We start from the raw sequence: 13889 nt of genomic DNA on the forward strand, positions 1-13889 counted from the left end.
TGCTCAACAAACCAACGGGTCACCCCTTTACAGAAATCCCATGAAAAGGGAAATCGAGAAAGATGAGAGAATCAGGAAGTCATGTTGGCAGTTTACACATTAAAGAAGACAAATTAATCTGACATTGTGAAAGTCACAAATGGACACATTCCAAATGATCTCTTATCCTGGCCTGCAGCCCCTTTCTAAACCAGAGAAATGGGAGTGCCTGCTTCCAGACTTTGGGGTCATATTTACTGACTCTGCCCCTCAGGGCACGCTGAGAAATGTTGTGTGAAGGACTAGGATGATCAGAGGCCCCCAGCTCTAAATTCTGTCTTCCCCAAAGACCTGTGGGAAGGCCCACTGTCAGCTGCCATTCTTACCCATCACCACTGGGGATCTTCCAAATGACACTGAGTTCCACAGAGGGCCTCCGCATCATGGACATGAAGACTCACTTTGCAATTGTATTCTAGCAAGAAGAAAAAAACCCATGTCAGTCACCCTGCGGCACAAGTAAATTAAAACCAAAGTTCGATGGCCAGGCCTAGGACTAGTGGATTCCAAAGGAGAGGGCAGGGTTTGGGCTATTGGGTGGAGGCTTCTATTTTCCCCAGAGCTGCGCTGGGTACGATGCCTTTCTGTGGTGGTCAGGGGCATATTTTGGGCCATGCTCACCTTCTAGGCAGGTTCTCTACAAGCAAAAAGGTTTACAGGAAGATGGGTGTGAGACAGAGGGAGGGAGGGAGGGAGGGAAGGAGGGAAGCCACCAGGGCTTTGCCCTCTGTGCCCTTTAAACAGTGGGGTTTTGCTCTGGGAGGTCAGAATGGGTCTTTCGTGGGTAGACCCTGGGATGCCACCCATTCATTAGTGGCCTGAGCTCACTGACCAGGCAGCAAAGCCAGCCTGGAAAAGAGAAATAGTTAGCTTTCATTTCAACCAAAATGGAAACAAATGTTTTTGTTTACGATGGGGACTATGCAATATATAATTATCCAAGACGATTGTGGTTTTATTGATGAAAGGGAGCTGTTTTATCTCTTCCCTTTATGTCTGGCTACCCAGTTACACACATACACACACACACACTCACACACTCACACCCTTTTCCATCCCTGCCTGGGAATTCCCATTAGGGCAGTGGCTCTTAAACTGTGGTGAAGCTCAGTTTTGTTTTCAATTTTGAAACCTTGCAAAATAATGCTTTTATATAATGTAATAAATTAACACTATGTATATCAATATTTAGTATTTTGAATATGACCAATGACTTTTTTTCTGGCTGATCTAACTGAGCAACAACCCCACTCATAGAGGAAAATGTCTCCCTAAATGATTTCTATGTTTTGTTGTAATAACACATGATAGACAGAACACTCTCAGAGACACGTTGATGGGAGCTGAAAAAGAGTATGAAGTAAACTCATCAAGCTCAGGCTATTCCTCTTTAAGTTTTACCCAAATTAAAGCAAATGGTGCTTTATTCATCTCCAGTCCTTCATCCTTCCATTGCCACAGTTTACCTTGACAAATTGTAGTTAAAACTTCATTTGATGAAAAGAAAGAATTCCATAATTGCATACTCTATTGGCTTACAGCTGACAAAACCATGACACATTGTGGGTTGTGTAGAAATCGTAGGTGGCTCAGGCCACAAGTTTGTAGATACCTGGACTGTTCAACAAGTCAGTTGGCCGACGTCAACTGGCAAGGTCACATAACATCACAAATGTTTACAAACGCTGCCAATACTGCTAAACCCTCCTCTCAATTCGCATCTCACTTGAGACAAATTAAAGCCAACAGTTCAGAGACATGCTGCCTCCTACAAGTGCACCCTGCTTAGCCTCCCATGCATCCTGCCCCGTACTAAGGCCCAGCCTACTCAGCCCTTCTAGAGTACCCAAGATGAACACCCAGGACATTACCTTAAATTATTGGAAGAATAACTGTTTTTAAATGTTGATTTGGAAGCTATTCTTTGAACAGCAGTAAGTGGAGGAGTTTGGCTGGAAATTTCTAAAAACAATGACCACATAAAGATACTCTTTCATTCACCACACTAGCCCCTGTAGTTGGTAAACAAATGCCACTCTGGCTCTAATATCTGTTCGTTCAGGGGAAAACATAGCTATGGAAAGAAATGCCCCCACCCGGCTCACATTCACGGGCTGCTCCTCCTTAAAACCATCCTTTTACTTCTGTACCTTTAAAAGAAAAGCAATCTGTGTTACAACTGAAGCTGATGGAGCTGATTATTGATTTTCATTTAAAACCTTGCCTCTCAGAGTCCGTTCCTTACCTTCTGAAATGGGGATAATCACCTCACTCACAGCCTATTGTGAGGACTTAAGGAGATGATGAGCACCACGCCCATGGCACAGTGTCTGGTACAGAAACGAGCACAGGAATGTTCCTCAGTAGCAGTGGACAAATGCCAATGAGAAGGACTCCAGGTAGGGGACCAGCTTCTGAATCGCACTGCACCTGCACTCTATCTCAGGAAGACCCAGTGTCAGGCTTTAGCTTTGTATGACATTGCACCTGGAGCCGCTGTCTGTGGATGCTGGTCTTGGCTAAAAGTTTGGTCTGGGTTTTCCTTACTGACTTAAAGCAATGGTTCCCAACCTTTTTGGCATCAGGGACTGGTTTCATGGAAGACAATTTTTCCACAGATGGGGTAAGGGGGATGGTTTCAGGATGATTCAAGCGCATTACATTTATTGTGCACTTTATTTCTATTATTACTACATTGTAATATATAATGAAATAATAACACAACTCACCATCATGTAGAATTAGTGGGAGCCCTGAGTTTGTGTTCCTGCAACTAGATGGTCTCATCTGGGGGTGATGGGAGACAGTGACTGATCATCAGGCATTAGATTCTTATAAGGAGCTTGCAGCCTAGATCCCTCCCATGAGCAGTTCACAATAGGGCTTGCACTCCTATGAGAATCTAATGCTGCTGCTGATCTGACAGGAGGCTGAGCTCAGGTGGTGACGTGAGCCATGGGGAGCGGCGGTAAATACAGATGAAGCTTGGCTCACTCATCCACTGCTCACCTCCTGTTGTGCAACCCAGATCCTGACAGGGCACAGACCAGTACCGGTCCATGGCCGGGTGCTGGGGACCCCTGAACGAAAGGCGACCAGAGAGTGCATCCAGGTGGATGCTGCTATCAGCAACATTAACATCCTCAGCCAGCTTCTGTTGCCGGGCCCCAGCACACACTTTGATAGGTGTTGACAAATTTTCCCTGAGGAAGACTACACCAATTTACCCCCCTACCCACACGCTTTTCTTTTATCCTCACAAAAACTAGATATTGGTTGATTCTGTTTCTGCCTAATAGGAGGGGGAAACACAGATCTTATCAATTTGCATTTCCACATCACTAATGAGGCTGTGCTCCTGTATTAGCTACACGTGTACTTTTTTGGTGAATTGTGCAGACTTTGCTAATTTTTCACTAGGCCATCTTTAAGAAATGATTAATCCAGTATATATGCTGCAGATATTTTCTTGCAATGCATGGTCTAATTATTGACTGCCACCGTCAGTGAGGAAGCAGATGACTGAAGCTGGCTACTCTTTGCTAAGAAACATACTTCTTTTTCTTTCACTGTTGAGTACACTTTAGGGTAAAAGGCTGCCTGTCTGTTTTTCACCAAGTCGAAGGGCTTTCATGCTTGTTTTTAAAAATGCACCCGAGGGAGCTGTCTGCTCCTGGGCCATGCCCTCTGCTGGACTAGCCACTTTTGCTTTGTGAAATGAGAATGCCCAAGAACGATTTGGCCCCCCTCTTGTATCCTGAAACCTGCCCTGAGGGCTTCTCATTCCCAAGGTTGGCCTTCCTTCTGCTCCTCGTATTTTTCCAGTAGGGTGTAGTTCACTATTGCATGTTGCTGAGGCTCAGCCTTTCAAGAAATCCTACAGGACACTCTGAAGAGCGGAGAAAGGCATTTGCTGGGCTCCACTTTGAGTGTCTTGTTTGAGCAGTTGACGAGGCCTGTCGTGCTGGACCCATATTAACTGCAGTAGGGATGTCAGTGAAGCAGCTATGTTGTCTGGGGTCTATATTCCTGGGTTTCCTTGTTGTGCGCCAGGAAAACTTAGAACATGGACACACACGAGGAGTTTAGGAGCAGAGGTTTGATAGGCAGAAGAGAAAGAGGTCTCCAAGTGGAAGGGACCAGCTGGTAGCCAATGCGCCGGATTTTATAGTCTGGTTTAAGAAGGTGGTGTCTGATTTACACAGGCCTCACAGATTGGTTGGATCAGGTATGGCGTTTACATAGTGCATGGGGGAAGGCTGGTCGCCCCACCCTAATCTTATTATGCAAATGGACTTTCCAGTGGATCGGGGCCATCTTGTCTGCTCTTCACTGCACACGTGCTGGCAGAGAAGGGAAGGTAGAACCACTATCCTGAACATGTCTAGTCCCTTGCTCCCATCGGCATTCCCTCATGCAGACTCCCAGCTTGCTTGTCTCTGTTTGCAGCTCGACTTTACAGGCTGCTCGTTGTTAGAAAATGATTTGGGGTTGCTTTGTCATTAAAAAGAAAAGTCTTACCGAGGACTCCCATGCCTTCACTATCTGCCTAAGTAATTTCTTCTTCAGTCCTGTATCAGCAGGTTGGGAGGCTGAAGAAAAGACCCAGAGTCAGCACACAAGACGTAGAGTTCACTGAGGGGAACTTTTACACAGAACGATCCGGCTGTGCTGGGCTGGACGGGAGAACTGCAGTTGCTTGCAAAAGGCATGCAGTTTATACAGCACTTCGCTGCATCAACTACCTCCACCCAGCAACCTTCATTTAACCCAAAACAAACGGCCTTTATCCCTGGTATTGCTGCGTTCTGTGGTGTGGGCTGGGGGCTCAGATGTTCCTCATAGATAAGGAATGAATCTCCAGGATGGCCACTCCCAGATTCCTTGGCTTGGAACGGAGCTAAGGAATCATGCATACATGGCCATTCTCAGGGTGTTCTTAAGTTATCGCTGTCAAGTGCACCTGCCATAGGTGGCCAGGAGTCCAGGAGCTCACAAGCAGGGCACTTTCTTCCTGTCTTTGGACGTCTCCGTGCTACAGAAACTCACTCACCCTTCTCTGCTTCTCCTGCCTCTTACTTGGGTTGCTCTGGGCTCAGACTTTACCTTTTCCTCCTCTAAAGTCACTGGCAGACCGGGCATGGTGGCTCACGGCTATAATCCCAGCACTTTGGGAGGTGGAGGCAGGTGGATCGCCTGAGGTCAGGAGTTCGAGACCAGCCTGGCCAACATGTCAAAACCCTGTCTCAACTAAAGATATAAAAATTAGCTGGGTGTGGTGGCAGACACCTGTAATCCCAGCTACTCAGGAGGCTGAGGCACAAGAATTACTTGAACCTGGGAGGTAGAGGTTGCAGTGAGCTGAAATTGTGCCACTGCACTCCAGCCTAGGTGACACAGTGAGGTTCTGTCTCAAAAAAAATTTAAAAAATAAATTAAATTAAAAATTAAAGTCACTGGCATCCATTGTATTTCCCATGTCTAGTGGCTGAAACATGACCTCTGAGATGAAAATCCGAAATTCTTTTCTCAGCAGCATCATCTGTCAGTTTATTGACACTGGCCAAGTTACTTAACCTCCCCGTGCCTTAGTTTCCCCATCTGTAAGCGCATTAATAATTGTAATTGCCTTATCTCATGGGGCTATTGCGAGGGTTTAATGGGACAGTGGACATATTGAGGGGGTCAGTAACTGGTGAGTACTGGCTATCTTAAGCCACAAGGTTGGCTCTGGTGTAGGAAGTAATCTCTCCTGCTTCTCTTCCTAACTGCTTCTCACTGCGCCCTTCAACTCCTTTCTCGGCACAGACTCTGTTCAGTGATCTAACGCTGCAGCGACAGCCCCATCCCCAGCCCTCTGGAAGCCACATCACACAGGGGAATCCAAACAAGGGCTCCAGCTGACACAGGAGCCTCCTCAGCCAGCAGAGTTTGGGCCTCACCTCCTGTCTCAGGGAAGAGAGCCTCGGGGGCAGGGAGCCTGGTCCTTGTCTTTCTATCACATTCCACAGGTGATTCTGATGCATATCACCTGTCTGAGACCTGACCGAGCTTCCCTGCCTGAGAGTGGTGGGCTCTGCTGTGGCGCTGTGGACTGCAGAGAACCTTCTGGCTGTGCAGCTGAGAACTGAGTCAGTGCAAGAGCGCCTGGCTCCTGCTTGACTTTGAGCAGCTGAGGTTAGCAGATGGGCAAAGGCTGCGGTTCCTCTGGAGTGGAGGCAGCAGCTTGCTTGTTGTAGACGTCATTTGCCCTGTGGGCGAGAGCCAGTAGTCCCCAGGCAACCTGGGCAGCAGGGTGGAGGGCTTCCCTGCAGGAGGGGCCCTGCCAGCCTGCACTCTCTAAGTTCATTTCTCTCTCCCTCACCTCCTTGTTCGGCCACCTTGGCCGCTCATCCTTCTCCACAGGAGATGGGCAGGAGGTCAGTTTGTCCCACTGTGATAACAAAGCCTCATCACTCCAAGCAGCTTTAGAAAGATGTTCCCAGATAGGCTCAGGGAGGGAGGACTGTGGGCTGAGGCCTTAACACATGAGGTGGACCAGGGTACAGTTGTGGGAGGGGCCTTGGGGTACCTGATAGAGACCCTGCCCCTGATTTGAGGGGGCCACAGCTCCCAGGTTCTGTGTGGAGAGTCTGAAGCAGATGGGAGCAATGCTGCGTGCCGGAGAAGCCCTGTATAATTAGGGAAGATGCCGTCTTTGAAAGAAAAATCAATACCCTTGAACTCATTAGCCAGAAACGTCACAAACATTTAGAACAAAAGGTTTCAGCTAACACAGCTAGTGTAAAAAGGGCAAAAAGGCAAACCTATTTATGAAAACTTAAAATAGTTTACCAGAGTTGTAAGAGCTGTGAACTTTAATTCACTGTGGAGGCTCAGAAATCCCACAAAAGAAAAGCAACATCTCTACTAAAAACAATTTATAGCCTGGAAAAAAATCCTAATGTTCTGGTTTTCATAATAATGTAATTTATGCAGTTTCTTGGAAGGAAAATGGCCAAATTCTTAAATGCTTCTTTAATTGCATAACTTCAGAAGTGCTATAATCTGGATCATCTAGGGGTATTTATAATCCAGTTTGCTAAGGGAAAGAGTGTGCACACTGGCTTGGCTGGGTCCGTGGGCATCCAGGAGCAGGCTGACTCTCCCGGTCTCTGATCAAGGAGGTTTTCTTTTTCGTTCATGATCAGCAGTGGGACCACAAGGCCTGGGCTGGACTGGGGCATCATCATTTCCAAGAGCATCTCTGTTAAGGTGCACCAGCCTGCCAGCTTCTGTAGCAATTGCCTCTGGTTCCCCACTGTTTGCTCCCACTGGGGTTAGAGCCCCATGTGCTCACTCCAGCCTGCGGGGCATCATCTTCCTCTCTGCTGACACCAGGGGAAGCAGGCGGAGAACCTGTGGCCTGTGCTTGACTGCTTCTGGTTAAGAAGCCACCGCCAACCCCAAAACACACACACACTCACATGCACATTTGTACATACACACACGCACATACACTCGTGCAAGCCCACACATACACACACCATCACACTCATGCACACATCCTCCTTCTCACATGCATGCTCATACATGCACACACACCGTCATACTCATGCATTCATCCTCGCTCTCACATGCATGCTCACACATGCACACACACCATCACACTATGCACACATCCTCCTTCTCACACGCATGCTCACACACACACACCATCACACTATGTACACATCCTCCTCACATGCGTGCTTACACATGCACACACACCATCACACTCATGCACGCATCCTCCTCACATGCATGCTCATACACACACACCATCATACTCATGCACACATCCTCCTTCTCACATGCGTGCTCACACATGCACACACAGCGTCATACTCATGCATGCATCTTTACTCTCACACACATGCTCATACACGCACACGCACCATCACACTCATGCGCGCATCCTCCCTCCGTGTGTGCGCTCACACACACACCATCACACTCGTGCACGCATCCTCCCTCCGTGTGTGCGCTCATACACACACACACCATCACACTCATGCATGCATCCTCCCTCCGTGTGTGTGCTCACAAACACACACACCACCACACTCATGCATGCATCCTCCCTCCGTGTGTGCGCTCACACACACACCATCACACTCATGCATGCATCCTCCCTCTGTGTGTGCGCTCACACACACACACCATCACACTCATGCATGCATCCTCCCTCCGTGTGCGCGCTCACACACACACACACCATCACACTCATTCATGCATCCTCCCTCCGTGTGTGCTCTCACACACACACCATCACACTCATGCATGCATCCTCCCTCCATGTGTGCGCTCACACACACACATACCACCACACTCATGCATGCATCCTCCCTCCGTGTGTGCGCTCACACACACACACACCGTCACACTCATGCATGCATCCTCCCTCCATGTGTGCGCTCACACACACACACACCATCACACTCATGCATGCATCCTCCCTCCGTGTGTGCACTCTCACACACACACACCATCACACTCATGCATGCATCCTCCCTCCATGTGTGCGCTCACACACACACCATCACACTCGTGCACGCATCCTCCCTCCGTGTGTGCGCTCACACACACACACACCATCACACTCATGCACACATCCTCCCTCCATGTGTGCGCTCACACACACACACCATCACACTCATGCATGCATCCTCCCTTCATGTGTGCGCTCACACACACACACACCATCACACTCATGCACGCATCCTCCCTCCATGTGTGTGCTCACACACACACCATCACACTCATGCATGCATCCTCCCTCCATGGGTGCGCTCACACACACACCCCACCACACTCATGCACGCATCCTCCCTCCATGTGTGTGCTCACACACACACCACCACACTCATATACGCATCCTTCCTCCATGTGTACGCTCACACATGCACCACACACCAGGAATCTAGTCCCAGAACTGCCACTTGCCTCTATGACTCTAGCGCCATCAGGGATTCCATGAATCAATGGCCCCCACCTCATTCTGCCTCTCTCCTTCCCACATCATGAACGATGCAGATCTGTTTACCCCTCACAACAGGACTGGCACCCATTTCACTTAAGCGACACTCTGCCCAAGTCACTAAAGGTTTTCTGTCTGTGGGAAAACAAAGGAAACCTACTTTTGAAAATTGCAGCTGGTGGAGAGTCACCAAAAATAGGAAACTATGAGTTTTCCACAGCACCAAAGCAACAGCACAGCCACACGTTCCAGAATAATCAGCCCTTTACAGAACTTGGGTGGGAGACTGATAACATTAGCATCCAAGATCATTGTGTAGTTCATGACGCTTGTTCTCGTCTGTTTCCCTTTGTCTGTGTGCACTCGTCAAGCTGACGGTGCGCAGACACTGCCCATCCCAGTGTTACCTACGGACCCCCCGGGTTCTCTCACCATCACTGCCCCCGAAGTCCTATTCCATGTTCAGGGTGAAGCCAAACACAATTTTATTTCCCAGTCCCCACCCCCAGTTCCACGAGAATCAATCTTCCTTCTTGTTTGGTTCTTAACAGACTTCATACACTCAATTCTCCAAAATGGAATGTGTCAGCTTCCCAGACCAGGGGCTCCTCAGGGCTTTCAGACCACTGTGCCCCATCCTGAAATGGGGGGCCATCAACACCATCCCTTCCCCCCGTCCCCAATTCCCCCACAAGCCCATCAGTGCTGTCCAGTTCACTCCATCCATTCATCTCCACTTGCCCTGGCCCAGCCCCCCTCTCTCCTCTGGTACCCGGATCAATGTGGCAGCCTTGTCAGCAGCCTCCACAAACCCGCTCTTAGGTGGAGAAGTCCAAGCCTCTGTTCACAGCCTTCCCTCCTTCAAACCTCATTCATTCCTTCCACACATTTTTATTGAACACCTACAATGTGCCCGGCACTCTGGGAACAGATCAATGAACAAAACGGGCCAAAAAATCCATGTCCTCAAAGAGCTAATATTCCGAGGCAGGGGGATGGGTGTGCTGAAGGCAGATAATAAATAACAAATACAGCAAACAGCAAGTTACGTTTACCTTAAGCTAAAACGTGGTGAGCACTCTGGGTGGAAGCAGAGCAGGGTGGCCGTCTAGGGATATTGTCCAGGGAGGAGAGCCTCCGGGCAGGGGCACAGCTTGGTAAGGGCTGTGAGGCTGGACTGTGGAGGTGTGAGCAGTGTGGCAGAGGAGCTCTCTGGAGGCTGGAGGCCAGAGACGAGCAGAGGATGATGAAGAGGTCGCGGGAGATCATCCCACAGGCTGGACTCTGATTCTGAGGGTGGGAAGTGGAGGGGTTTTGGAGGCTGTGTCGAGAACAGGCCTGGGGGAGGCAAAACAGGAAGATGAGGGTGAAGGCTTTGTAGGGGGCTCAGAGCCTGGCTGGACACAGCAAGGCCCGGTGGGGGAGTGGGAGTCTCTGCATAGAATTGGCCGACAGACCAGGCATGGGCCAAGAGATCACCCCGGCAGCACCCCCTGTTTTGTGGCCACTGGACCGAGAAGATGCAGTTGTTCTTCATTGAGACTTGGTGTTGCTGGGGAGACAGGAGCCCACCGAGTCTTCAGCAAGCCTAGTGTGGGTGTCTGTCCACCACTGAAGCAGAGATATTGAGTAAACCGAAGGGTATTCCCGGAGAGGAGGGCTGGAGGCATCAAAAGTGGTCCGCGGAGGACGGTGTGAGTCCTAGCAGTGACTTTCCCATTGCCCCAGGACTGGACCGAGACAAGCCCTCTCCATGTTATACTTTCTGCCCTACACCCCGCCCACCTTCTTCATCCCCTCCCTGGGCTCTTCCCCAGGGAAGTTATTCCATGCTGCAGGCTTAGCCCCTCTCTCCAGGGTGGCCTCGGCTCCTGACGCTGCCTCCATAGCACCGCACAGTTGGTCACTACTCGTGTAAGAAACCACGCCAGGGCTGGAGCCGTGTCTGCTTGCTTCTCTTTATATCCTCTCACCAGGCACAAGGCCTGGCCTGGAGGAGCTGTGCAATAAACACGGTGGCTATTGACTGAGATGAGGAACCTGCTGCAAATGTCTCCTCCTAAGATCCGTGAAACTCAGGAAGGCCCCTTGCTAGGCTCAAAACAGTCATCAAAAGTTCCCTCCCTGACGGGAGACTGACTTGCAGACGGGTGATTTCTAGGCCTGCACACGGTGGAACGGGGCAGAGGGACACAATATGAGGGGTATCGTGACGATTTTTGTAAGTTCAAAATAGCTGCAGTTTTCACACTGCTCCTCTGCACACTGCTGCTTGCACCCCGTCCCGTCTGTGCTCTGCAGGCTTCTTTCCCATATGAAGCCCGAGTTTGTCCCATAGAAGGAGCTCCCCATGTGCCCGCGGGGCCCGGGAGGATGTGATTTGGGGTTTGCCCTGACCTTGCTCTACCCCCGATCACACAGGTCGGTGTCTCCTGCTGGTTCTCACTCTGATGTTTTAAACTTTGTTTCTTGGAGCCCAAGGAGTTTGAGCAGGCAAGGGGAGAAAAGAGGAAACTAAGGCCTGTCTCTGAGCCCCCTCATCCTATTTCAGACGGAACGTTTTTCCTGATGTTCTTAGACAGAGGTGGCCCAAGTCAGCTTTTATTTGAAAAGGGATCTGTCTGTTTTAAAATAAAAAGTTGGAAACCATTTTTTTCTGGAGCTTCGAGGCCCACTCCCAGTGACTGTGAATCTGAGGCTGGAAGCTGTCTCCTGAGGCCAGTCAGGCTCTCCTTGTCCGCAGTCATGCCACGCTCATCCTGTCTCTTACTGAGGGACCCAACACCATTCCAGAGGCACATTTACCCAAGTCAGGAAAGCCACAAGCACGGCAGACTCCATGCTGGGAAGCTGCACGCACGGCAGACTCAGTGCTGGATCTCACAATTACTAAAAATTGACGGCAATCAACAGCCTACCCACCCCCTGTTAACTGTCCGTCAACAGGGAGTGGTAAGCAAGGGGTCACCGTCCCAGCCACACCATGGGTGGGAAACTGGGGCCTCCCAAGAGAAAGGGGACACGGGAATTGAAAGATGTCCAGGACAGATCATTACATGGAAAAAGCAAGACGCAGAACAGCTGGTAAATTCCAGTTCCATTTTCGTTAAAGAAAAAACAGCACATCTGTCGGTGTGTGTGTGTACCTATACAAATATCTATCCCTATAAATGTTAAACCCTGAAAGGGTACATACACAAAACTACTGATTCTGATTGTTTCTGAGAGGGAATAAAGGGTGAATATTTACTTCTTAAGTTGCAATCTTCCATATTGGAAATTTCTGACTTTTTTGGTAATTGGACATCGATAATAAACATTTTAAAAGTCGGTGTTTTCAAAGATATGAGTCAGTTTTTGAAGTTTCCCAGGGAAACTTATTTTGAACTGTTAAATTTAATAAGATTATGGGCCAAGGCCTTGGAAAAAAACACAAGTCTATAAAAATCAAGTTTATTTTTTGCTCATATCCTTCGTACAGAACTGTTCTATGAGTTGGGAAGTAAAGCAACTCCGCTCTCACATCCAAAATATGCTCTACCTATCTGTGAATAACATCGGAGGCACGTTCACATTTGTGTACATGCAAGAGGCTTGGTTTCATGTTGTCAGGAGCATAGAACTTGTATGTGTGACTATAACCCTGAATAAACCCAGTTTCTATGATATGCTATGCTCATAGTTGAAAAGAACATTCCATTATTTGAATCTCCTGCTCATTCTCAAAATGTTTTAAAATTCAAGGGACTGTTTACTCACATGTTGTCTGGATAGAATTTGACTTTACTTCTGATGTTGCTTTTTCTTTACGTTTTGCACTTTTATGGATGTAATTAATTTTCTATTTTATTTCATTTTTTTGAGAGGAAGAAAAGCAGGTAACAAGGATAAGTAGGCTGTGTACCCAAATATAAGTAGAGACAAATGATGTGTCTTTAAAATCTCTCTCTCTCTCTCTACAAAAATGGGGTAAGTCTGTGATTGCTGTTGCAGCATATGTTGCAGCATAATTGATGAAGGATATTAGATCCCTGCAGCCTTTTTTTGAGACTCTAAAGATACGGATAGGAAAAAAACTGAGATGCGTCAGGCAAAGAAAGTAGGTTTGTAAAATTTGTGACAGTAATTTGCTAAAATCTCTTTTGAGTCTTTGATATTTTATTTTGCTTTGGTTTGATTTTTTTATTTTTCTTCTTGAGGATAATTGAGAAAATATATTTACTCCTAAATCGTGAACAACGGCTGTAACATAGCGATCTGTCTTCAATCCTTTCTGGACCGAGAAGAGGGATGATTAAACACATCCTTTTAGGTCCAGCATGAGCCGTGTGGAGGAGGCTGTTGGAAATGTGCGTACACACATCTGCAGCTTGGCCATACCTTGTGTTCTTGGATCCATCCTTGTGACTCTGTTCTCCAAATCTTCCTGGGACTGTAACCTCCCCACGGGGGGACCATATGGGAGGGGCTCACCGGAGAGCAGGAAGCACCATATGGCAACTTGGAAAGTTCATGGCAGGGTGGGCGAGGACATTTCTACTTGAGGTCAATGGTGCAATTGACTTTCAGGCCCATTGGCAAGGACCTCAGAAGACAGCTGTCCCTGCTGCTGCTTCCAAGGGTCCATATGGGCTCATAATAAATTCAAATGTGAATTTTCCTTGGAACATATATGCCTGAGATTCCTGATGAAGTTGTCAATGCAGTCATCTCCTCCCCAGCTTGATTCAACAGCTGAGTCTGAAGAATAAAACAGGGGGCCCATTTTCAACTAATGAGTAGTCAGAAGGTTTAGGTACTTGCTCTAAGGAAATAGCTGGAATGTGTTAACTTTAGAGAGAGAAGCTATTAT

The 13889-nt window shown here is 48.2% G+C and overlaps 1 protein-coding gene across 5 annotated transcripts in view; it reads left to right on the plus strand.

Annotated features, from left to right (window-relative positions):
• DIPK1C (divergent protein kinase domain 1C) overlaps positions 1-13889 on the plus strand; it is a 151448-nt gene that overhangs the window by 21955 nt on the left and 115604 nt on the right. For all 5 annotated transcript variants that reach the window (XR_012427390.1, XR_012427392.1, XR_012427391.1 and 2 more), the window contains exon 5: positions 2271-2438. The gene's annotated coding sequence lies outside the window, so the exon portion shown is untranslated. The remainder of the gene's footprint in view (positions 1-2270; positions 2439-13889) is intronic.

Source organism: Macaca fascicularis, chromosome 18 (assembly GCF_037993035.2).
Source record: "Macaca fascicularis isolate 582-1 chromosome 18, T2T-MFA8v1.1".
Taxonomy (NCBI): Eukaryota; Metazoa; Chordata; class Mammalia; order Primates; family Cercopithecidae; genus Macaca; species Macaca fascicularis.